Source organism: Molossus molossus, unplaced genomic scaffold (genome assembly GCF_014108415.1).
Source record: "Molossus molossus isolate mMolMol1 unplaced genomic scaffold, mMolMol1.p scaffold_m16_p_15, whole genome shotgun sequence".
NCBI lineage: Eukaryota > Metazoa > Chordata > Mammalia > Chiroptera > Molossidae > Molossus > Molossus molossus.
In genome coordinates, this window is record NW_023425350.1 from 63,798,332 (window position 1) to 63,824,909 (window position 26,578).

The window sequence follows — 26,578 nt, forward strand, 5'->3', positions numbered from 1 at the left end:
CCGGGAATGGTTAGGAATAAAAGACAGTCCCAAGGCAAAGAAAAAGAGGACAAGTTAACTAGATTGTCTGAGTTTTAAAGCAATCACTCAGGTCTTATTCAATACCCTTTATAGACATTTTTCTGCTGTGGGTAATAAATAAATAAAGGAAGAAGTCAAGATTAATTCTCAGGTCTTACCTTTGGTTGACTAAGTGAATGGTGGTGGTGCTATTTTGGCAAGTTGCAAAGTTACAACAAGATAGACAACCATTGTTCCAGATTTGGTATGTGAACCTTCTCGGTTCCTCAACCCTCTTCCATGATATCTTCTCTAACTAAACCAGCAGAATGATATCTTGTTTTGAAATCTGAATACACAATTAATAAATCACTTACATTACTTTTATTAAATGTCACCTTGTATTGCAGTATACGTGTCTTATCTATCTAAATGTACTATAATCTTCTAAAATATTTTATATCTTCATATCTCACAAAATATAAAGTAAAAATTAAACAAAAGTTGAATACATACAGCAATAAATAAACACAGATGGGATAGGTGAAAATATTTGCCATTTTAATAAGAAACTCATATGCCTCAATATAAAAATAAATAAATAAAATGATTAAACAATGGCCAGAGGACCTGGTTAGACATTTTCCAGAGAAGACATGCAAATAGCCAACAGGTACAGGAAAAATGGTTCAACACCACAAATTAATCATGAGGGAAATCCAAATCAAAACCATGATGAGATGGCATCTCACAACTGGTAGAATGCCTACTATTAAAAAGACAGGTGATAACATGTTGGCAAGAATGTGGAGAAAAGGGAACTCTTGTGCACTATTTGTGGGGAAGTAAATTAGTACAGCCACTGTGCAAAGCAGTATAGAGGTTCCTCATAAAATTAAAAATAGATCTATGAGCCCAGCCAGTGTGGCTCAGTGGTTGAGTGTCAACCATGCCTCAACAGGTTGTCAGTTCAATTCCCAGTCAGGGCACATGCCCAGATTGTGGGCCTGATCCCCAGTGGGGGGCATGTAGGAGGCAGCCAATTGATGTTCTCTCTCATCGATGTTTCTATTTCTCTATCTCCCTTCCTCTCTCTCTAAAAATCAATAAAGAAAAAATATTTTTAAAATAAAAATGGATCTACCACATGATCTAGCAATCAAACTTCTAGGTATATATCCAAAGGAAATAAAATTACTGCCCCAAAGAGATCTGCACTACCATGTTCATTGCAATATCTTACAATAGCCAAGACATAGAAACAACCTAGGTGTTCACTAATAGATGAATGGATAAAGAAAATGTGAAAGAACACCAAGCAAGATAAATGCTGAAAATCTACACTTAGGCATATAATTTTCAAACTACAAAAAATCAAAATAAATAAAAACATCCTGAAAAAAAACAGAGGTTAAAGACATGTTTACTATAGAGGATCAAAGATAAGATTACATCTGATTTCTCACAAAGTAAAATATTTAAAATATTGAGAGAAAGACAAAAAAAAAACTAGAATTCTGTACCCTATGAAATTATCTTTAAAAGTGAATGAAAAATAAAGGCCTTCTCAGGTACAAATCAAAATTAAGGGGATATGCTGCCCAGTACATCTGCCTTGCAAAACAAAAAAAGTTCAAATAAGTTCTTTATAGAAAAAGAAAATGATATGTTGGAAATTCAAATGTCCTCTCTCATAATTCCTTTCCTAATCATACTGGAAGATTTAGATACTGAAATTAGAAAAGAAAATGAATTGAAAAGTATATGTCTACATACTAGATAGTCAACCAATATTTGATAAAGAGTAAGGCAATATAATGAAGCAAAGATTGTCCTTTCTTTTTTTTCTAAATTAGTTAATTAATTTATTTTTGTAGCAGATGTTTCTCCTTTTCCCCCACTAATACTCCCTCCCACTTCCTCCCCACCGTGTCCCCAGCTTTGTTGTCCATGTCCATTGTTCATGCATACATGCATATAAGTTCTGTGATTTATCTCTCCCCCTCCACATCCTCTTCTGGGGATTGTCAGTCTGTACCCCACTTCCACGTCTCTGGAACTACCCCGTTCCTCAGACTGTTATGTTCATTATATTCCACAAATAAGTGAGATCATGTGATATTTGTCTTTCTCTGCTTGGCTTGTTTCCCTTAGGATAATACTCTCCAGGTCCCCTCATGTCGTCTCAAAGGATAAGAGATCTTTCTTTCTTACAGCTGTATAATACTTCATTGTGTATGTGTATCACAGCTTTTTTATCCATTTATCTACTGATGGACATTTGGGCTATTTCAAGAACTTAGCTATTGTAAATAGTGCTGGTATGAACATGGGGGTACATATATTCTTTCTGATTGGTGTTTCAGGCTTCTTAGGATATATTCCTAGAAGTGGGATCACTAGGTCAAAAGGCAGTTCAATTTTTAAGTTTTTGAGGTAACACCATATTGTTCTTCAGAGTGGCTGCACCAGTCTGCATTCCCACCAGCAGTGTACTAGAGTCCCCTTTTCTTCACACCCTCATCAGCACTTGTTTGATTTGTTGATGGCGGTCATTCTGGCAGGTGTGAGGTGATACCTCATTGTTGTTTTAATTTGTATCTCTCTGATGATTAGTGATGTTGAGCATTTCTTCATATGTCTCTTATCCATTTTTATGTCTTGTTTGGAGAGGTGTCTATTTAGTTCCTCTGCCCATTTTTTAATTGGGTTCTTTGTCTTCCTTTTGTTGAGTTGAATGAGCACTCAATATATATTGGAAATTAACCCCTTATCTGATGTATCATTGCCAAATAGGCTCTCCCATAGAGTGGGTTGCCTTTCTATTTTGGTGGTTGTTTCTTTTGCTGTGCAGAAGCTTTTGAGTTTGATGTAGTCCCATGTGTTCATTTTCTCCTGTTGCCTTAGGTGATGTATCAGTGAACATTCTGCTGCAAAGGAAGTCTGAAATTTTGTTGCCTACATTTTCTTCTAGGATATTTATGGATTCATGAGTCACATTTAAGTCTTCTATCCATTTTGAGTTTATTCTTGTGTGTGGTGTAAGTTGATGGTCTACTTTCATTTTTTTTGCATATAGCTGTCCAATTTTCCCAACATCATTTATTAAAGATGCTATCTTTACTCCATTGTATGCTCTTTCCCCCTTTGTCAAATATTAATTGAGCATATTGTCTTGGGTCCATTTCTGGTTTCTCTATTCTGTTTCATTGATCTATCTGCCTGTTCTTGTGCCAGTACCAAGCTGTTTTGATTACAGTGGCTTAATAGTATAACCTGAAATCTGGTAATGTGATCCCTCCAACTTTGTTCTTTTGCAAGATTGCTATGGCTATTTGGGGTCTTTTTTGGTTTTATATAAACTTTTGAAGTATTTGTTCCAGTTCTGTGAAGTATGTCATTGGTATTTTGATGGGGATTGCATGGAATCTATAGATTGCTTGGGGTAGTAGGAACATTTTAATGATGTTAATTCTTCCAATCCATAAACAAAGTATGTGATTCCACATTTTTATATCTTCCTCTACTTCTTTTTTCAATGACCTGTAGTTTTCTGTGAATAGGTCCTTTATTTCTTTGGTTAAGTTTATTCCTATATATCTTAATTTTTTTTGCTGCGATGGTAAATAGGATTGTTTTTATAGTTTGTCTTTCTGTGAGTTCATCATTGGTGTATAAGAATGCCGTCGATTTCTTGACATTAATTTTGTATCCTGCTACTTTGCCAAATTCATTTATTAAGTCTAGTAAATTTTTTATAAAGTCTTTGGGGTTTTCTATGTGCAATATTATGTCATCTGAGAATGTTGACAGTTTCACCTCCTCCTTTCCAATTTGGATCCCTTTTATTTTTTTTTTCTGTCTGATTGCTGTGGCTAAAACTTCCAACTATGTTAAATAAGAGTGGTGAAAGTAGGCATCCTTGTCTTATTCCTGTTCTTAAGAGAAATGCTTTTAGTTTTTGTCCATTGAGAATGATGTTGGCTGTAGGTCTTTCATATATGGCTTTTATAGTGTCAAGATATGATCCCTCTATTTCCAGATTGCTGAGCATATTTATCAGAAATGGGTGCTGGATTTTTGTTGAATGCTTTTTCAACATCTATTGATGTGATCATATGGATTTTATCTTTCATTTTGTTTATGTGGTGTATCACATTTCTTGATTTGTGAATATTGTACCTGCATTGCATCCCTGGGATGAATATCACTTGGTCACGGTGAATAATTTTTTTTGGTGTATTGCTGGATTTGATTTGCTAGTATATTGTTCAGGATTTTGGCATCTATGTTCATCAGGGACATTGGCCTATAGTTTTCTTTCTTTGTAGTGTCTTTTCCTGGTTTTGGAATTAGAATTATGCTGGCCTCATAAAACAAGTTTGGAAGTCTTCCTTCTTGAATTTTTTGAAATAGTTCAAGGAGAATGGGTATTAATTCTTCTTTGAATGTTTGGTAAAATTCTCGTTAAGCCGTTCAGGCCTGGGCTTTTGTTTGCGGGGAGAATCTTGATTACATCTTCAATTTTTTTTGTTCTTATTGGTCTGTTTGAGTTTTCTATCTCTTCTTGGTTCTGTTTTGGGAGATTATGTGTTTCTAGAAATTTGTCCATTTCACATAGATTGTCAAATTTGTTGCCGTATAATTGTTCATAATATTAGTTCACAATCCTTTGTATTTCTGTGGTGCCAGTTTTTGCTTCTCCTCTTTCATTTCTGATTTTGTGTATTTGGGTTCTCTCTCTTTGTTTCTTGGTGAGTCTAGCTAAGGGTCCATCTATCTTGTTTATCTTTTTGAAAAACCAGGTCTTTGTTTCATTGACCCTTTGAATTGTTTCTTTGGTCTCTATGTCATTTATTTCTGCTCTGATCTTTACTATTTACTTCCTCTGGTGTTTTCTTTTTGTTTGCTTTCTAGTTCTTTAAGTTATGAGGGTAGGTAGTCTATCAGAGATTTTTCTTGTTTCTTGAGGTAGGCCTGTAGTGCTATGAACTTCCCTCTCAGAACTGCTTTCGCTGTATCCCATAGGTTTTGTGTTGTTATGGGTTCATTTTTATTGGATTCCAGGAAGTTTTTAATTTCTTCCTTGATATCCTCATTGACCCATTCATTGTTTAATAACATGCTGTTTAGCTTCCATGTGTTCAAATGTCTTTGCACGTTCTTGTTCAATTGATTTCTAGTTTCATGCCACTGTGATCTGAGAAGATGCTTGATATGATTTCAATCTTCTTGAACTTGTAGAGACAGAGTTTGTGTCCTAACATGTGGTCTATCTTTGAGAATGTCCCATGTGCACTTGAGAAGAATGTGAATTCTGTAGATTTGGGGTGTAATTCTCTGTAGATATCTATTAAATCCATTTGGTCTAGTGCTTCATTTAGAGTCTCTGTTTCCTTGCTAATTTTTTGTCTAGAGGATCTATCCAGTGATGTCAGCAGGGTGTTGAAGTCCCCTGATTTGATTGTATTGCTATCAATTTATCTTTTGAAGTCTTCCAGAAGATTTTTAATATATTTTGGTGCTCCTATCTTGGGTGCATATATGTTTATCAAGGTTATACTTTCCTGTTGGATAGATCCTTTCAATATTATGTAGTGGCCTTCTTTGTCTCTAGTTATGGCCTTCATTTTGAAATCTATTTGAACAGATATGAATATTGCTACCCCAGCTTCTTTTTCTTTTTCATTTTCTTGGAATATTTTTTTCTATCCCTTCATTTTCTACCTATGTTGTGAGGTGGGTCTCTTGTAAACAACATATAGATGAGTCATGCTTTCGTATCCAATCAGCTACTCTGTGTCTTTTTATCAAAGCATTCAGTCCATTTATATTTAAGGTGGTTATTGATATGTATTTATTTATTGCCATTTTTGTTTAGTGTGGTTCTATTTTTCTTCCTATTTCTCCTGCTAATTACAGCAGCCTTTTTAACATTTCTTGCAGTGTTGGTTTGGTGCGAGTATATTCCCTTAGCCTTTTTGTGTGTGTGGGAAGCTCTTTATTTTACCTTCTATTTTGAATGATAGCCTTGCTGGGTAGAGCAGACTTGGATTCAGATCTTTGTTTTTCATGACCTTGATTACCTCATGCCATTCCCTTCTGGCCTGTAGTGTTTCTGTTGAGAAGTCAGCTGAGAGCCTTATGGGATTTTCTTTGTAGGTAACCTGTTGCTTATCTCTTGGTGCTTTTAGGATTCTCTCTTTGTCTTTAATTTTTGGCATTTTGATTACTTTGTGTCTTGGTGTGGTCCTGTTTGGGTTCTTCTTACTTGGGGCTCTCTGTGCTTCTTGAACTTGAATGCCTTCTTCCTTCACCAGGTTAGGGAAGTTTTCTGTCACTATTTCTTCAAATATATTCTCTAACCCTTGCTCATTTTTTTCCTCTTCGGGGACTCCTATGATGCAAATGTTATTACGTTTCCAGCTGTCCCACAGTTCTCTTAAGGTGTCTTCCTGTTTTCTCATTGTTTTTTCCTTTTGGTTTTCTAATTGGTTGGTTTTTTTCTACCCTGTCTTCTAATTCACTGATCTGGTCCTCAGCTTCCCCTACTCTGATATTTAGACCTTCCAATGTGTTCTTTATTTCTGCTATGTCATTCTTCATTTCTTCCTGTTGGTTTTTAATTTCCAACTGGTTGATTTTCAACATTACTCATGGTGCTCATGTCCTTACACATGCTGTTGAGCTTCCTCAAGATCATGGCTCTAAATTCTAGTTCTGTTAACTTGCTTAATTGCACCTCATTTATCTCCTCTTCAGTAGAGGTTTCTGGTTCTTTCATTTAGCTTTTGTTTCTGTGTTTCACCATTTTGGCTATCACAGTGGGCTTTGGAGCCTGCCAAATTTTCCCAGTGGGTGCTGGTATTCTGCTGTTTGTGGCTCCCTCTCCTGGGTTTGGATGAGCCAGGGAAGACCCACATTACACACCACTGTCAAGCCTTACTTTCCTGGTTAAAGTTGCTAGCCCACGGAATGGTACAGTTATCCTCTAGCTTTTTGCCTGGAGGCTATCAGTAGGGGTTACCTGAAGAACCTTGGCTCCTCAGTTGAATGAAAAACTCCCTCAGGTGCTCAGCATAAGGGGATTTCCCAAGGGTGGGGCAGATGCTGGTTATTAATGGACCTCAATTAGCATTTCAGTGGCCACCAGGTGGGGTTGAATCTCCGAGGAAGGGGCTGTGGCATCTCCCCAGAGCCCTGGGAAGGAGTAAGATGACCACAGTCCTGCATGGCTGCAACTCAGCAAAAGCTCTGAGCACCCTCCAAATCCTGAGTGACCCCACACAGTTCCAGTTCAGTCTGCCCTCCCTCTGCCAGAGCCCAAGGTAAGTGGCTGCTGCTATTTTAGCCTCTGTCCTGGCTCTGTGCTGTGGAGCTGCTTGGGAGTTTAACCCGAGGGTGCTGCTCACAGCTAAGGCCGCTGCGAACTGTGGGCTCCCAGCCCTCCTCTCATGTCTCCATAAGCCTACCAGGATTGAGTCAGTGTCCCTGGTTATGTGGTCCTTCAAGCTGCTTTTCTGCTGCCTTTTCCTGATGATTTGTCTTTATTTTCCTTGTAATTCCAGTTTGGTCCTTGGAGATGGTCTGTGTAGCTTCCATTCACTCTGCCGCCATTTTGGAATCTGCATGTCTTCTTTTTTAAAATTTTTTTTTCTGTATTGATTTTAGAGAGAGAGGAAGGCAGAGGGAGAGGTAGAAACATTGATGAGAGAGACCATCAATTGGCAGCCTCCTGCATGACCCACTGGGGATTTGGTCCACAACCTGGGCATGTACCCTGACTGGAAATCAAACCAGCGACATCTCAGTGCATGGGTCAACGCTCAGCCACTGAGCCACACCAGCCAGGCTTCATATCTTCTTTAAGCATTGCAGTCTGCAAGACTTCTATTTCCAAAAGTAAGAATCTTGAACCATGAATTGCCTCATGTTCTTTCAATTTTAAGAAAATCTTGCCAGATGGGTATCCTTGAAAGAATTTTTTTTATATGACTTTACTCACCAATGGAAAAATAGGTCTTTTTTCCCCATTATCATTTGGCTATTTTGATTTTCTTATCTAACTTTTATTTACTCATGATGGAGTAAGCAGAAGCTATAATGGAAAGCACTGATTTAACAGAGAAAGAAATCTTTCTTGTTTTTGATAGTTCAATACAGTCCTCTCTGAGGATCTTGTATTAAAAATCAGAATCTTACCCTGGCCCATTTGGCTCAGCAGTTAGAGCGTTGGCCTCTGGTCCAGGGAGACCCAGGTTCACTTCCTGCTAAGAGCACATACCTTGGTTGCGGTTTGTCCCTAGCCCTGGTTGGGTTGCGCGGGTGGAAATCCACTCGATGTATCCCTTTCACATTGATGTTTCTCTCTCTTTCTCTCTTCCTCTCTCTCTCTCCCACTCTATCTGAACAAAAAGGAAAAAAAGAAAAAATGTCCTCGGGTGAAGATTAAAAAAAAATCAGAATCTTGCCCAGCTGGTGAGTCAGTGGTTGAGCATTGACCCATGCACCAAGAGGTTGCTAGTTCAATTCTTGTTCAGAGCACATGCCCAGGTTGTGGGCCAAATACCCATGGGGGGCATGCAGGAGGAAGCCAATTGATGTTCTTTCTCATCAGTCTTTCTATCTCTCTCTCCTTCTCCCTTCTTCTCTCTCTATAAAATCAATAAAGAAAACATTTTTTAAAAAAATAGAATAAAAATCAGAGTCTTTTGGCCCTTTGAGGGACCAATGAGAAAGGATCCACCTGATTAATTTGGGTCACTATGCACATACCCTATGACTACTTTTCTAATTGTTTTTTGTTTTGTTTGTTTTAAACGATGCTGCCTGTGGCTTTGGGTCAAGCAAGCAATCGGAGATCATCCCTCTGGACTCAAACACCAATGAATTCAGGCAGAGAAAGTCATCGGAGGGAAGCAATTAGTTCAAGTAACCGCTTGACTGCTCTGGTAAAATTGGCCTGTTGCACAACTTTCTTTAGAAGCTGGGAAGACATTTCCCTTCCTCCAAGACTCTGGCACAGACAGTTTTTCCTTTCTCCAGATCAAAAGGGAGCATTAAACTCCTGGTGCTTTAGTAACAACATTTTACTGCAATAACAGATACAAGAAAAACTATATATAAAATATATACATTTGTAAACTTTGTGAAAAGAATCTTTTATTTTCAGGTTTAGTGAAAATCCATTTGTTGAACTCTGAGGATAACTTTTGAATTTTAATAGAGTGCACATTGAAGTTGGTCAGCTAATCGTACATAGGAAAATTCAGTCAGTATATTTCAACTGTCAGTGAGCATCACCTTGTTCTGCAAGTTTGCTATCTTATTGCTAGTGCTTTTCAAACTGTAGTTTCCTCGAGTTCTGAAAAGACTTTCAGGTCACCCCAGAAGAGAAAATGGTGCAACTGAGGCCAATCTTACATCTGCATAGCACTTTACTTTTTATTTATTTATTTATTTATTTATTATACTGATTTGAGAGAGAGAGGAAGGGAGAGAGAGAGAGAGAAATAGAAACACCAATGAGAGAGAACATCAGTTGACCACCTCCTGCATGCCCCGCACTAGGGATTGGGCCCACAATCTGGGCATGTGCCCTGACTGGGAATCAAACCAGTGACCTCTTAGTGCACGGGCCGACACTCAACCATAGAGCCACACTGGCTATGCACACTTTACTTTTTATTCATTTATTTTTTAATTTATTTATTTTTTATTAATTAATTTTTGTTACAGATGTTTCTCCTTTTTCCCCCACTGATTCCCCCCTCCCCTTCCCTTCCTGCCTTTTCCCCAGTTTGTTGTCCATGTCCACTGTTCATGCATACATGCATATAAATTCTGTGGTTTATCTCTTCCCCACTACCACCCTATTTAGGGGAATATCAGTCTGTATCCCACTTCTGCGTCTCTGGGAATACCCCCTTCCTCAGACTGTTATGTTCATTATATTCCACAAATAAGTGAGATCATATGAAACTTGTCTTTCTCTGTTTGGCTTGTTTCACTTAGGATGATACTTTCCAGGTCCCTCCATGTAGTCTCAAAGGATAAGAGGTCTTTCTTTCTTATAGCTGCGTATTACTCCATTGTGTATATGTACCACAACTTTTTGATCCATTCATCTACTGATGGACACTTGGGCTGTTTCCAGATCTTAGCTATTGTAAATAGTGCTGCTACAAACATGGGGGTACATATATTCTTTCTGGTTGGTGTTTCAGGCTTCTTAGGATATATTCCTAGAAGTGGGATCACTGAGTCAAATGGAAGTTCAATTTTAAGTTTTTTGAGGTAACACCATATTGTTTTCCATAGTGGATGTACCAGTCTGCATTCCCACCAGCAGTGTACGAGCGTCCCCTTTTCTCCACACCCTCGCCAACAGTTGTTGTTTGATGATTTATTGATGGCAGCCATTCTGACAGGTGTGAGGTGATACTTCATTGTTGTTTTAATTTGCATCTCTCTGATGATTAGTGATGATGAGCATTTCTTCATATGTTTCTTAGCCATTTGTATGTCCTGTTTAGAGAGGTGTCTATTCAGTTCTTCTGCCCATTTTTTAATTGGATTATTTGTCTTCCTTTTGTGGAGTTGTATGAGCACTCTCTATATATTGGAAATTAACCCCTTGTCTGATATATCATTGGCAATTATGCTCTCCGATACAGTGGGTAGCCTTTCCGTTTTGATGATTGTATCTTTCGCTGTGCAGAAACTTTTGAGTTTGATGTAGTCCCATGTGTTCATTTTCTCCTTAGTTTCTATTGCCTTAGGTGATGTGTCAGTAAAAATTCTGCTGCGTATGATGTCTGAAATTTTGTTGCCTACAGTCTCTTCTAGGATTTTTATGGATTCATGAGTTACATTTAAGTCTTTTATCCATTTTGAGTTTATTCTTGTGTAGGGTGTAAGTTGATGGTCTAGTTTCATTTTTCTCCAAGTAGCTGTCCAATTTTCCCAGCACCATTTATTAAAGAGGCTGTCCTTACTCCACTGTATGCTCTTGCCACCTTTGTCAAATATTAATTGAGCATATTGCCTTGTGTCAATTTCTGGGTTCTCTGTTCTGTTCCACTGGTCTATATGCCTGTTCTTGTGCCAGTACCAGGCTGTTTTGATTACAGTGGCTTTGTAGTATAACCTGAAATCTGGTATTGTGATCCCTCCAACTTTGTTCTTCCTTTTCAAGATTGCTGTGGCTATTCGAGGCCTTTTGTGGTTCCATATGAACTTTTGAAATAACTGTTCTAATTCTGTGAAGTATGCCGTTGGTATTTTGATGGGGATTGCATTGAATCTATAGATTGCTTTGGGTAATATGGACATTTTAATGATGTTAATTCTCCCAATCCATGAACAAGGTATGTGCTTCCACTTTTTTATATCTTCCTCTATTTCTTTTTTCAATGACCTGTAGTTTTCTGCAAATAGGTCCTTTATTTCTTTGGTTAAGTTTATTCCGAGGTATCTTAATTTTTTTGCCACAATGGTAAATGGGATTGGGATTGTTTTCTTAGTTTCACTTTCTGTTAGTTCATCATTGGTGTATAAGAATGCCATCGATTTCTTGACGTTAATTTTGTATCCTGCTACTTTGCCAAATTCATTTATTAAGTCTAGTAAACGTTTGATGGAGTCTTTGGGGTCTGCTATGTACAGTATCATGTCATCTGCAAACAATGACAATTTCACTTCTTCCTTTCCCATTTGGATCCCTTTTATTTTTTCTGATTGCTGTGGCTAACACTTCCAGTACTATGTTAAATAAGAATGGCGAAAGTGGGCATCCTTGCCTTGTTCCTGTTCTTAAGGGAAATGCTTTTAGTTTTTGCCCATTAAGTATGATGTTGGCTGTAGGTCTTTCATATATGGCCTTTATTATGTCTAGATATTATCCCTCTATTTCCACACTGCTGAGCGTTTTTATCAGAAGTGGATGCTGGATTTTGTCGAAGGCTTTTCAGCATCTATTGATATTATCATGTGGTTTTTATTCTTCATTTTATTTATGTGGTGTATCACATTTATGGATTTGTGTATATTGTACCAGACTTGCATCCCTGGGATGAATCCCACTTTGTCATGGTGGATAATTTTTTTGGTGTATTGCTGGATCCGATTTGCTAGTATTTTGTTCAGGATTTTGGCATCTATGTTAATCAGAAATATTGGCCTGTAGTTTTCTTTCTTTGTTGTGTCTTTTTCTGGTTTTGGAATTAGAATTATGCTGGCTTCATAAAAGGAGTTTGGAAGTCTTCCTTCTTCTTGAATTTTTTGAAATAGTTTGAGGAGAATGGGTATTAGTTCTTCTTTGACTGTTCGGTAAAACTCCCCCGTGAAGCCATCTGGGCCTGGGCTTTTGTTTGCTGGGAGAGTCTTGATTACATCTTCAATTTCCTTCATTGTTATTGGTCTGTTCAACTTTTCTATCTCTTCCTGATCTAGTTTTGGGAGACTATGTGTTTCTAGAAATTTGTCCATTTCGCTTAGATTGTCGAATTTGTTGCCATATAATTGCTCATAGTAGTTGTTAACAATGTTTTGTATTTCTGTGGTGTCAGTTGTTATCTCTCCTCTTTCATTCCTGATTCTGTGTATTTGGGTTCTCTCTCTTTGTTTCTTGATGAGTCTAGCTAAGGGTCCATCAATCTTGTTCATCTTTTCGAAAAACCAGCTCTTTGTTTTATTGATCCTTTGAATTGTTTTTTTGGTCTCTATTTCTGCTCTGATCTTTACTATTTCCTTCCTTCTACTTGCTCTGGGGTTTTCTTTTTGTTTGCTCTCTAGTTCTTTAAGTTGTGAAGTTAGATAGTCTATTAGAGATTTTTCTTCTTTTTTGAGGTAGGCCTGTAGTGCTATGAACTTCCCTCTCAGAACTGCTTTCACTGCATCCCATAGATTTTGTGTTGTTTTGTCTTCATTTTCATTGGTTTCCAGGAAGTTTTTGATTTCTTCCTTGATCTCCTCAGTGACCCATTCATTGTTTAATAACATGTTATTTAGCTTCCATGTGTTCGAATGTCTTTGTATGTTCTTCTTGCAATTGATTTCTAGTTTCATGCCATTGTGATCTGAGAAGATGCTTGATATAATTTCAATCTTGTTGAACTTGTAGAGACTTAGTTTGTGCACTAACATGTGGTCTATCTTTGAGAATGTCCCATGTGCACTTGAGAAGAATGTGAATTCTGTAGTTTTTGGGTGTAGTTCTCTGTAGATATCTATTAAATCCATTTGGTCTAGTGTTTCATTTAGAGTCTCTGTTTCCTTGCTAACTTTTTGTCTAGAGGATCTATCCAGCGATGTCAACGGGGTGTTGAAGTCCCCTGCTATGATTGTATTGCTATCGATTTCTCCTTTGAAGTCCTCCAGCAGATTTTTAATATATTTTGGTGCTCCTATATTGGGTGCATATATGTTAATCAAGGTTATATCTTCCTGTTGGATAGATCCTTTCAATATTATGTAGTGGCCTTCTTTGTCTCTAATTATGGCCTTCATTCTGAAATCTATTTTGTCAGATATGAGTATTGCTACTCCAGCTTTTTTTTCTTTTCCGTTTGCTTGGAAGGTTTTTTTCCATCCCTTCACTTTCAATCTATGTGAGTCTTTTGTTGTGAGGTGGGTCTCTTGTAAACAACATATAGATGAGTCACGCTTTCTTATCCAATCAGCTACTCTGTGTCTTTTTATCAAAGCATTCAGTCCATTTACTTTTAAGGTGATTATTGATATGTACTTATTTATTGCCATTTTTGTTTAGTGTGGTTCTATTTTTCTTCCTATTTCTCCTGGTAATTACAGCAGTCCTTTTAACATTTCTGGCAGCACTGGTTTGGTGCTAGTGTATTCCCTTAGCCTTTTTTTGTCTGGGAAGCTCTTTATTTGCCCTTCTATTTTGAATGATAGCCTTGCTGGGTAGAGTAGTCTTGGATTCAGATCCTTGTTTTTCATGACCTTGATTACTTCTTGCCATTCCCTTCTGGCCTGTAGTGTTTCTTGTGAGAAGTCAGCTGAGAGCTTTATGGGGTTTCCTTTGTAGGTAACCTGTTGCTTATCTCTTGCTGCTTTTAGGATTCTCTCTTTGTCTTTAATTTTTGGCAGTTTGATTACTATGTGTCTTGGTGTAGGCCTGTTTGGGTTCTTCTTACTTGGGGTTCTCTGTGCTTCTTGACCTTGAATGCCTTCTTCCTTCACCAAATTAGGGAAGTTTTCTGTCACTATTTCTTTGAATATATTCTCTAAATCTTGCTTATTTTCTTCTTCTTCAGGGACTCCTATGATGAGAATATTATTCCGTTTCCAGTTGTCCCACAGTTCTCTTAAGCTGTCTTCCTGTTTTTTAATCGTTTTTTCCTTTTGGTTTTCTGATTGGTTGATTTTTTTCTACCCTGTCTTCTAATTCACTGATCTGGTCCTCAGCTTCCCGTACTCTGCTTTTTAGGCCTTCCAATGTGTTTTTCATTTTTGATATGTCATTCTTCATTTCTTCCTGTTGGTTTTTAATTTCCATCTGGTTGATTTTCAACATTTCTATGTCTTTACTCATGGTGCTCATATCGTTACACATGCTGTTGAGCTACCGCAACATCATGGCTCTAAATTCTAGTTCTGTTAACTTGCTTAACTGCACCTCATTTATCTCATCTTCGGTAGAGGTCTCTTGTTCTTTTATTTGGCTTTTGTTTCTGTTTTTCACCATTTTGGCTATCACCGTGAGCTTTGGAGTCTGCCAAATTTACCCTTTGGGTGTTGGTGTTCTGCTGTTTGTGGCTCCCTCTCCTGGGTTTGGATGAGCCAGGGAGGACCCACTTTAAACACCACCTTCAAGTCTTAGCTTTTCTCGTTATTGTTGCTAGCCCAGGGAATGGTAGTTATCCTCTAGGTTTTTTTTTTTGTTTTTTTGTGTGTGTTTTTTTTTTACCTGGAGGCTATTAGTAGAGGTCACCTTAAGACCCTTGGTTTCTGAGTTGCCTGAAAAACTCCCTCAGGTGCTCAGTGTAAGAGGATTTCCCAAGGTTGGGCCAGCTGCTGATTGTTAATGGGCCTCAAGTATCATTTCAATGGCCACTAGGTGGGATTAAATCTCTGAGTGAGAGGCCTCTGCCTCGCCTCTCCCCAGGGCCCTGGGAAGGAGCAAAATGACCACAGTCCTGTGTGGCTGCACTCAGGGAAAGCTCTTAGCACCCTCCAAGACCCTAGTGTCCCCACACAGTTCCATTCCAGTCTGCCTTCCCTCTGCTGGAGCTCAAGGTGAATGGCTGCTGCCAATTTAGCCTCTGTCTTGAGTCTGCGTCCTGGAGCCACCTGGGACTTTTAACCCAAGAGCGCTGCTTCCTGCCAAGGGCGGCCAAGGCTGTGGCACCAGCAGAGGGTTTTGCACTCAGCAGAATCCCCAGGACTGAGCCGCGGTAGCGGGATACTGCCAGGATGGCTGCAGCTTCCATCAGAGTCCCCTGGTTCCCACGAGTCTGTGCGGCACCAGTTGAGGGCTTAGCACGCAGAGTGTCCAGTTGAGTCCCCTGGTCGAAGACAGTCCGTGCCAGCCCTTGCGGCACCGGCCGAGGGCTTAGCAGGTAGCAGGGTTCGCAGGACTCAGGCGGGGTCACAGGGGAGGCTTTAGCAGCAACTTCCCGCAGCCGCCACGGCCGAGTTTCCTGGCCTCAGGGAGTGCGTGCCCAGCCCAGGGCTTGGGAGGGAGCAGAGTTTGTAAGACTGGGCGGGGTGGTAACAGAGGCTTTAGCAGCAACTTCCAGCCTGGGCCCCAGAGTTCGCTGGCCCCAGCGAGTCCGTGCAGCACCAGCAGAGGGTTTGGGAGGCCGGAGAGTTCCCACAGGAGAGTTCGCAGGACTGGGGCGGGGTGGCAGCGGAGGCTTTAGTAGCACCTTCCCGCCGTGGAGTTTCCGTCCCCGCGCTGGCCACGGAGGGTTTAGCAGCCACTTCCCGCCGCGGAGTCCCCTGTCCCCGCCCAGGCCGCTGCAGACCATGGGCCCCCGGCCCCCTCTCGCGTCCTCGCAAGCCTACCAGGATTGAGTCGGTGTCCCTGGTTAAGTGGTCCTCCAAGGTGTCTTTCAGTTGCCCCTTCCTGATGATTTGCTTTTATTTTCGTTGTGAATCCAGTTTGGTCCTGGGAGATGGTCTGTGTAGCTCCATTCACTCCGCCGCCATTTTTTTCCTTCCACTTTACTTTTTATAAAACACATTTCATCATCTCAGTTTATTATTGAAATAATTCTGTGATGAAGACAAGGGCTAAAATCCTCATTTGTAAAAATGAAGAAATAAAGTTTCAGAGATGTTAAACAACGTTTCCACCCTTAAAGCTAATTCAGGATGGATCCAGGAAATTTGCCTGTAACACAAGTCCTATTTCCTTGTGTCTAAAGCCAGCACACTGTTCCTGTGCACAGACCAAGTCCCAAAATCTGAAGTCGTACGTATGTATCTTTTATTTCTGTGCTACTCATTGCAGTGTGTGTGTGTGCGTGTGTGTATGTGTGTGCATGTGTGGACGTGTTTAAAAGACTCTATGAAATATTTAAAATAATGTATTCTAAATAATTCAAAACACATACATAATGGAATATACAAATTAATTGACTCTCCCTAATATCTTTATTTTCAGACATCCTGAAAACTGGTAAATGCTGGCATGATTAGATTAGGTGATATTATCAAATGCATTTGAAAAATGCAGATTAGGAAAAATTCAAATAAGGTGTTCAAGGTCATCTAGCTGGCATGTAGTGGAGCTTGAATTTATCTAGGCTTGACCTTGTCTTCAGTGATGCACGTTGTCAGGTGTTTTGCACAAATAAGGGCAAGAAGAACAGATTTTGCAGAGTAGGATTAATTAGGGACATTTGAGAAAAGTGTGTGTGTGAAAGTGTGCGTGTGCAAGTATGCATGAGTGAGTGTGAATATGTGTGTAGGTGTGAATATGTGTGTGTGCATGTGAATGTGTGTGTGAATGTGAGTGCATGTGCAAGTGTGTGTGAATGTGCATGTGTGTGAGTGTGCACGAGTATGTGTGAGTATGTGTATGTGTGAGAGTGTGTATGTGTGTACAAGTGGGTGTGCCAGAGAGGGGAGTCAGCCCTGTAACCATCACTCTGGTGAGACTGTGGTCGGGAACTCCTTTTGGCTCTATGGTGAGCACACGTCCTGCACGAAACCCGAGGCTGCACTGCCTCGCACAGCCTCTCCTCGTGGGGCACACTGGGCTTAGCCATGGCTCAGGGCCTTGGCTCAGAGGACATCAGGAAGCCAGGAACAGCTTCTGAAGGGAAATGGTTTGAAAGCAGCAGAAGAGGGAGATGTGATAACTTTGAAGGAAAACATTTAAAAAACAATAGGAAAAAGTAGGTGAGGACCCGCCTGAATCAACCTGCCTCTGAGCACTGTTCCTGTTGTGTCCACCCCCCGCCCCCCGCCCCCACAGGTCCTGACGGCCCCAGGCCACACTTCCCTCACCGGCCCCTCAAGGAGAACGCAGCCCCACTTCTCTCTGAGGCAAGAGCCTGGCACGTGCACACCCACGGAGCCTGGGCCAGTCTGGCAGCTGTTTTATAGCTGATGCTCTTTCTTGCTCAGTCTCTATAATCTGCAAGGCCATGAACATAACTCCAGACGAAAGGCCAGCAAACCACCAGCACCTGCTTCCTTCTGTACGTAATCAAGAGAAGAATGACTTTTACATTTTTAAATACAATAAACAAAATAAGCATTAATACAATTCAAATGTCAATGAAATGACATGTTGTGGCAGCACAGCCGTGCCCATTCATTTAGTTTTCCATGCCTGCTGTTTCTGCCGCGGTGGCTGAGTCGAGTAGGTGAGAAAGGCCCACGCAAGAAAGAACCTGAAATGTTTACCATTCCGCTCATGGCCGGAGCTCCAGCTTCTGCTCTAGACCTACTCTTTCCTATGAACCTTTCACTTCATAGTAACACCCGGTTGACCTTGTTGACACCCATCATTCCTGCCTCCTCTCTCAGGCTTTTTGAGATCCGTGGGTCTTGGCACCTCATCTTGTACCCACTTCCACTGATAACCCAGCTGGCACCACAGCACAATACCATTAAAAATAGATCTGTACGTCTTATTCAATTAGCATTGGATTTGCGGGGGGGGGGGGTGGACTTTCTACATCATGGCTCCTCTTGGTTTAATTAACACATTCGCTGCTGATGAAGACACTCTAGGTTCTACCACGTGATGGGGCGCTTGCATGTACCCAGGCCTGCTGTTTTCACGACTGTTCTCCCCCACCTTCGGGGAGATGGGGCATTCCTTCAAAGGGTCGTCAGGCAGCAAAGCTGAAACAGAAGGAAATGAGAAACACTTTCCACATCTATCTCTCTGATGCTAAGAAAAGATTGAATTTTTAATGGAGAACCAAAGGATAAAATAATAATTATTATTATTGTTGAAGACTTGCCATGTTCTTGCTAATATGTTTAGAAATTTACTGTCCTTGTCACACTTAATCATTGAAATGTCCCCATGAGGTAGCATTGTGCTTATTTTGCAGGCATGAAACTAACCCAAGGTAAGGCCACACAGACACTCCATGACAAACCTTTGACTAGAACTCGTCTCCCTGATATCACAGCCTGTGGCAGTGACCACTACACTGCACTGCCTCCTCCACTACAGCCAAGGAGCTGCTTAAGACAAGGAGAAATGTGTTCTTAGAAATCCTAAAAAAAAAAAAAAAAAAAAAAAAAACAGGACTATGTCCTGTACCGGATGGTGAGGGGGGAAAGGGAGCAATGGGTAGAGTGGGAGCTTGTGTTCTAAGATCTGCAAAAGGAAAATGTTACCGCTACTACTCAACTACACAGTGAAATTCAGTACAAAATTAGCCTATCTGGCGTCTCATCCAAAGGAGGATATCCCTCGAGTATCTGAAAGACCATATGCCCATCAGCTGCTCTGCAAAGGTAGCAAGATTCCAGGTGTGCAGTCATAGCCTATAGGAGAGTCCATGGGAAAGCATGTCAGGATTTCTGTGGTCATCCAGTCCTGCCCCTTCCTTTAAATTAAGTGGGGATTGAGGCCCAGAACGGGACAGGGAATGGCTGGTAGCATACACCTGTTTGGGCAAAGGCCAGATTGAACGGCAATTTCCACTATATTAGAAAACCATGACACAGTGGTGGACAGACGAGGTGTCGGACCTGGGCCTGACAGCTGGTAACCAATACATCTTCTCCTGTTGACACCCTCTGCCCCTTCTCATTGACACCTTAACTCACGTTCACTCACCATATTCAACTAAAGACAATGACCACTGGCACAGAGCTTTATCTTTATGTTCTACGAAGCACCTTCACAACCATGGTCCTGTTCACATCTAACAGAGAAAGAAATCTGAGGGAAAATAAATGAAGGGTTTGGATTGAGGTCACCCAACATGACAATGCCCTTTCTCCCACCTGGACATGACTCCCAATAAAAGAAACCTCATGGGGTTCTCAGGGTCCCCCCGAAGGTGCATGCTGTTTTCTTCCTTAGGGCTTTCACATACCACAAACAACTTTGTGCCACAATGGCAGATCCAAAGAGGTGTGACAGAGACACACAATATTCAGCAACCTGAAATAGTTATCAGCCAGCCCATGACAAAGTCAGACCTATTCATAAATCGGTATCATTTCAAACTCCTGATGAACAAACCTCCCAATTTCCCAAATCAACTTAAAGTGGATTATTGTACTTTCATTAGAAAAACTTATGGGAGGTCTTAAGAACAAAAACTTCTTAATGTATTTATTCATTCAATAAACATGATTGCACTCCTAAAATATCCAAGAAATTTTATCTGGATTTTCAGAAATCCTTACAAGAACCCTGTGAGATGAGCATCATTATTTCCATGTTGCAGAGAAGTAAACCGAGGCTCTTCCACGGTTAGATAGCTTAACAAACATCACAATAAGTGGCAAAGTCAGAACTCGAATAGTTGCACTGCTCCTTCCTTTTATGGCATATCATCAAATCATTATGACAAAGCAACAAAATCGTTGGTCCATTAGAATGATTCCTATTTTGCCAACAAGAAAACTAAAACACAAAATCCCTCACTCAAAACCACGTAGTTAGAATACTGGAGAGTTGGGATTCAGATTTGAGTTTTCTGATTAAATTCTAGAACTCCTCCTGGTTTTTTTAACAAATCCCTCCACAGACATTGTCATATCAGCTAATATAGCAAATAATATTTCCTTAGGAAATGAGCAGTAGGGGTACAGAGGTATGTTTCTGAAATTTCATTATCCTTTGCATCTAAATTTTGCACATATTGTTTATGGTGGGAGTGGAGATAAGTGGGAAGATTTTTGTCATGGGCAATATAACAGCTAGCCCAATAGGAGTTCTTAAATTCTGAGGTTTCTCTGGAGATAGAATCTGCATTCGAGCCCCATAAAAATGATTCTGGCTGCTCATATAATAATTCCAATAACTTTGTAATAATATTTCTCTTTCATTTCCCTGAAACTGGGAATGCATTGCTCAAAAAGACCATTTTTATTTACCTTGTAAATCATATGCAGGAAAAACACGGCCAAGTTAAAAGCAGCTCAGCATGTCCCCAGTCTCACCGAGTGGATTACTTGGTGCATCAGACTTGAGAGAAAATGATGCAGAGGGACCCACCGATGCACCGAATCTCATTTTGGAAAATCTGTTTCAGTGGAAGATGGCAAACAAGCCATTATTTTGTCACTTAGAACAAAAGCCCTGATTAAAAATTAAAACACATTCTGTGCTGATAAATATACAGCTGCCTAATTACTCGCAAGATTTATATTTTGCGGTGTTAATTCCCTCACAATGGCGATTTCTTATTCCCTCTAAACCACAACACCAAGAGCTTGACAGTGACAAGCTTCAATAAACATTTGGTTTTCCCTTTTACTAAACAGATCATTCCTAATTATTAATGTTTTCAAAATCCCTTTTTAAGATATTTCACCAGGCCCTGGCTTGCTTGGCTCAGCAGTTAGAGCATTGACCCACGGACCAAAGAGTTGCAGGTTCGATTTCCAGTCAAGGGTGTGTACCTCAGTTTTGGATTTGGTCCCCAGCCCCGGTCGGGGTTATGTGGGAGGCAACCACACATAGATGTTTCTCTCTCTCTCTCCCTCACTCTCTATCTAAACAAAAAAAAAATTTTTTTTAATTCAATTCAAAAATATCCTCAGGTGAGGATTTAAACAAATAATAATAATAAATAAAATATTTCACCAGAAGAAAACTGTGTTCCTTCAATCAAGTGGCATTCCATGAAAAATAAGTGCATATTTAGAGACACCTGATTGTGGCTAATTTAACATTTCTTTTCTGCCAACCGGACCTTCTAGTTTGCTATCACCCAACTTTCTTCAACGGTCACAAGCCTACACACACAACCATAACACGAAGCAACAAAAACACTAAAATAAACAAAACGAAATCAAATAATAGCTTTTGGTTGTGTCAAAGAACGCTTGGAGGCTGGGATGGAAGGGAGACCATAAAAATGAACGGAGGAGAGAGTGGGGTCAACAGAGCCGGGGCGTTGGCAGCCCCAGGGCACACCTCTCTACAGAAACATTTAAAACACTGAGCAAAAACGGTCAGAATCAAATCTGTCACAGCTCCCGAACACAGAGGTTTATAGCAGCTAAATGAATGCTGTATGGAGAAAAAGGCAACTTAAAAAAGATAGAAAAACTTTATGGTGTTGTTATTTTCCCTTATTCTGCCTCCTTCCTGGCTCAGGAATGGTCCGAAGACATTAGCCCACGTGCTCAGTGTGCGAGCCTGGGCCCTGGCTCTAGAGGGAGAAAAGTTCATTTATATAGAATCACGGTTGTTTACTCTAACCTGTTTTGGAGCTAAATAAAGGCCTGGTGCAAGGGGCTTGTCTGTGTTTGTTTGTTTGTTTGTTTTACCCAATTTAGAACTCAATCAGGGCAACAACAACAACAACAAAAAAAAAACAGCAGGTATTCCTCAAAAACATTTTAAGTAAAATTAACAATCCATAGCCTCCTGGGTCAACAGGCTATGTGGTTGAGGCATACAACAGAGTGCCTAAAACCTAGAAGGAAAAGCTGGAGAGAGAGTATACGTGCGCACGCACGCGCACACACACACACACACACACACACACACAAGAAATGAGAAGGAAATCAAATGGTACATTACAAAATATCAATTAAACACAAAAGAAGGCAGTGATAAAGGTAACATGGGGGGGGGATAAAATACAAAGAAAAGTGAACAGCAAAGTGACAATGGGAATTTCCTCATCAGTAAGTACTTCAAAAGTTAATGAGTAAAACTGTCCAATGAAATGGCAAGTATTGACAGAATCGATAGAGAAACATGATCCAAGGAGAAGCTGTTCTACAAGAGATTCACCTAAGACCCAAAAACATGAATAGGTAGAAAATGAAAGAATGAAAAATGTTATTCTATGCAAATAGTAACCAAACGAGAGCTGGGTTGGGTATATGAATATCAGACAAATAGACTTTATATCAAAAACTGTTACAAAGTACAAAGAAGTGCATTCTATATTTATACAAGTCAATTCAACAAAAAGATGTAACAGAAACATATATACACCTAATAATAGAGCCCCAATATATATGAAGCAAACACTGACAGATTTGAAGGGAGAAATAGACAGTTCTACAAACATAGTTGGAGAATTCAATACCCCACATTCAGTAATGCATAAGACACCTGGAAAGAAGATAGATCAATAAGAAATGCCAAAAATATTTTGCAAACCGAAAGAAGCCAGACACAAAAGTTTATATATTGTATGATTCCATTTATATGAAATATCCAAAACAGGTAAATCTATATAGAAGCAAAAATCAAACTAGTGGTTTTATTCTGAGGAGGTTCTGGGAAGAAAAGAGCATTGGGAAGTAACTGTTTAATGAGTATGGGGTTTCCTTTTGTGGTGATGGAAATGGTTTAAAATTAAATACAAATGATGGTTGCTTAACAATGTGAATGTACTAAATGTTGGTGATTTTCATTTTTAAATAATTAATTTTATGTTACTTGAAGCTCACCACATTTTTTTTTTTTTTTAATAGAGGAGATGGTATAAGATTTAAAACAGGGATACTAGTGGAAACTACAGCAGGGAAGAAGAAAGGGAAGTGAAGTCTGGTGTAGAACATGGTGTATATTTGAAAAGAATAAGAGAATATGAAACGTGGTAGAAGAGAAAATCCTAGGTTTCTTCTATTCTGCCCTCTACCAACTATTCTGTACACTGCAGCCAGATTTACCTTTAGAACAAATATCTGAGCATCATGATACTATCTCCCCAAATCTCTAATTTATAAGCTTTCATTGCGCCCCTCACTCCCGCTTCTCATGTGACAGCTCCCAGTCCATCTTGGTCTACTTTTCCTTTCTGGCACCTAAGCTTGCTCTCCCCAACCAATTCCCCAAGACCCGTGTGCTCTGACATCCTTTTTCACTTTCTGGACACCGTAAGATTCCTCTCACCTCTGTGCATTACTCACGCTGTTAACCCTTTTGGATGAATCTTACCTCTTCCCAGGACTTAGCTCAAATGCCATTATTTTACGACATTGTTCCCAGAACAATTAAGCTGAAAGCAGCTCATGAAAGAATACAGACTTTGGAAACAACTAAATCCAGGTGAGCCAAAATTTGATATCAACAGTAATGCACCTTTGGGTCCTTCATTTAACATCTGTTAGCCTGTGTCTCAATCTATCCAGGCTACTGTAACAAAAATACCATAGATTCGAGGTCTAAACAAGAAATATGTATTTCTCACAGTTCTGGAATCTTGGAAGTTCAAGATCGAGGTGCTAGCAGATTGAGTGTCTGATGGGGGCTACTTCCTGGTTTAGAAATGGCCATCTTCTCACCATCCTTACATATAAGTAGGGGAAGTAGAGTTCTCCAAGATCTTTTATAAAGTCACTAATCCCATGTATGAGGGCTTCATCCTCATGACCTAATCACATCCCAAATGCCCTAGCTCCAAATACAATTACATTAGAATTTCAACAGATGAGTTTTTGAGGGAGCATAAACATTCAGCCCACAACACTCAGCTTCCAAGTCTATTAAATGGGATTAATAATGTCTCATTGAATTTTTGTGAGAATAAATTTGAAAATCTATGCAGATGTCCCTTCACCTGGTAGATATTCAATAATTGTGTGTTCATCTTCCCAGTGGTCCCTGAGAAGCTCATGCTTATTGCACTAGGCAAATGATATTCCTTTGAAATTGTATGGTGTCTTCATGTTTCAAAGTATGTTACTTATACACTCTCATTGCATCTGTAGAATTACTGCTGTTCATAATGATAATTTAAACTGAAAAGGACAAACTTTAGACTTCAGGTTGACATTTGCAACAAATTAATTGAATGTTTCTTTATGTTTCTTTATGGAAGTCCCAGAGGTGGAGTAATCATACATGACCTGATCACTGAGCCAATAATCTGGCTTCTTCTGGTAACTCTCACCTTCTATCCTCACCATTGACTTAATCATAGGACTAATTCTTCTCAGGAAGGCCACCAGTACAAAAAAGAAATATGTACTGCTTTATTTCTATCCAGCTAGAAAGATTTTCTTTATCAAACACAATAATCTTTCTTCCATTTGATTGGATCAAATTAAGATGTGTTCCCATTAGACCAACTACACCTGCCAGAGGGAAGCCATGCACTGATTGGTTACACAATCATCAGAAGCAAAATGGATTTGGGGAAGCTGGTCTCAGTGCCCACCATGGAAACTATGCAGTTTCTGTTCCAGAAAGAAAATCACCTGCCCTAAATCACATAGATAATTAATTCTCAATCTAGGATTAAAACTCAGATCCCCTGACTCCTATTCTCAATGCGTAGATGATCAGAAATCACACTGCTTATTTTTTTTTAAGCTTCCAAGTTACAGAAAGCCTCAACTCAAAGTGTCTTAAAAATGAGGATGTTCATTACCTCATATACAAAGAGGTACAGAGAGAAATGAGCTATCAAACCATGAAAAGACTTGGAAGAACCTTAAATGCATATTATTGAATGAAAGCCTATCTGAAAGGGTTACATATTATATAATTCAAACTATATGACATTCTGGAAAAGGCAAAATTATGGAGACAGTAAAAAGACTAGTGGTTGCCAGGGTTTTAGGAAGAAGGAATGGATGAATAGGTGGGACACAGGATTTTTAGGACAGTGGATACACTCTGTATGATACTGTAATGATGGATGTATATTTGATATATTTGTCCAAACCCATAGAATATACAACATCAAGGATAAACCCTAATGTAAACTTTGGACTTTGAGTGATAGTGATGTGTCAGTGATGCATCAGTTATAATCAATGTAACACTCTAGTGTGAAAAGTTGATGGTTAGGCAGGTTATTGGGAGAGGGAGAGAAGCTGTGTGGAAAATCTCTCTACTTTCTGCTCAATTATCCTGTGAACCTAAAAGTCTCTTTAAAAATTAAGTCTAGCCTGGCCAGTGGGGTTCAGTTGGTTGAGCATCGTACGGTGCACCAAGAGGTCACCAGTTTGATTCCCGGTCAGAGCAAACGCCTGGGTTTGGGGCTCGATCCCCAGGTGGGGGTATGCAGGAGGCAGGCAACTGATGTTTCTCTCTAATGGATGTTTTATCTCTCCCTTTCCCTTTCTCTCTCTCTAAAATCAATAAAAAACATATTTTAAAAAATTAAGTCTATAAAAAAGAAGAGTGTGAAGGAAGGGTCTAAGCTTTATTGATTTAGGGACTCCATGGCATTATTCAAACCCAGTTTCTCTCCATCTCTTCTCTCCAGCACCTTCGGGGGCTCAGCTTTGCCCATAGGCTGGCTCCTCCAGAGCAAGATGGCTTCTGGGACTCAAAACATTCCACCTACCCAGAGCATAGGTTAAGGCAGAAAAAGGGAGCCATCCTCTGGAATCTCCTGCTTAAGAGGAGAAGCCCTTGAGGACACTGTTCTTTTGGCTTCTTTTGACTTGGGTCACAAGCCCATTCTGAACAAATTACCTGATAAAAGGCTGAAACCACCAATTTTATTCAGAATTTACCTTGAGTCTCAGAGGAGAGGTGGATACCTGAGCTTAAATCATGGTTCTGTTTTGGTGGGGAATAGATTGATGAATGAATATTCAAATAGAAACCAACATTTTCTGCTAAAAAAAATTAAAAAAATAAAAAAAGATACATTTTAGCAGGCATTTCTGATGTACCCTATGCCTTTCCTCTGATGGCCGCAGGCAAGAGCACGTACGAAGTGGGTCCCACAGTTGACTAAGGTGGTGAACTATCCCAAAACTATGAAGGGTCTCAATGGGGAGCCAAAGAGACCTATTTTTGTTGTTTATATATCTGAATAAGCAACAGACCGAGCTACTACCACCAACCTTTAAGAAGGCAGTTTTGAAAAGTGACTCATTTCTTTAAATGAGTGGCCTGGCCCTGGGCGGTTTGGCTCAGCAGTTAGAGCATCGGCCTGCGGTCCAGAGAGACCAGGGTTCGGTTCCCGCTAAGAGT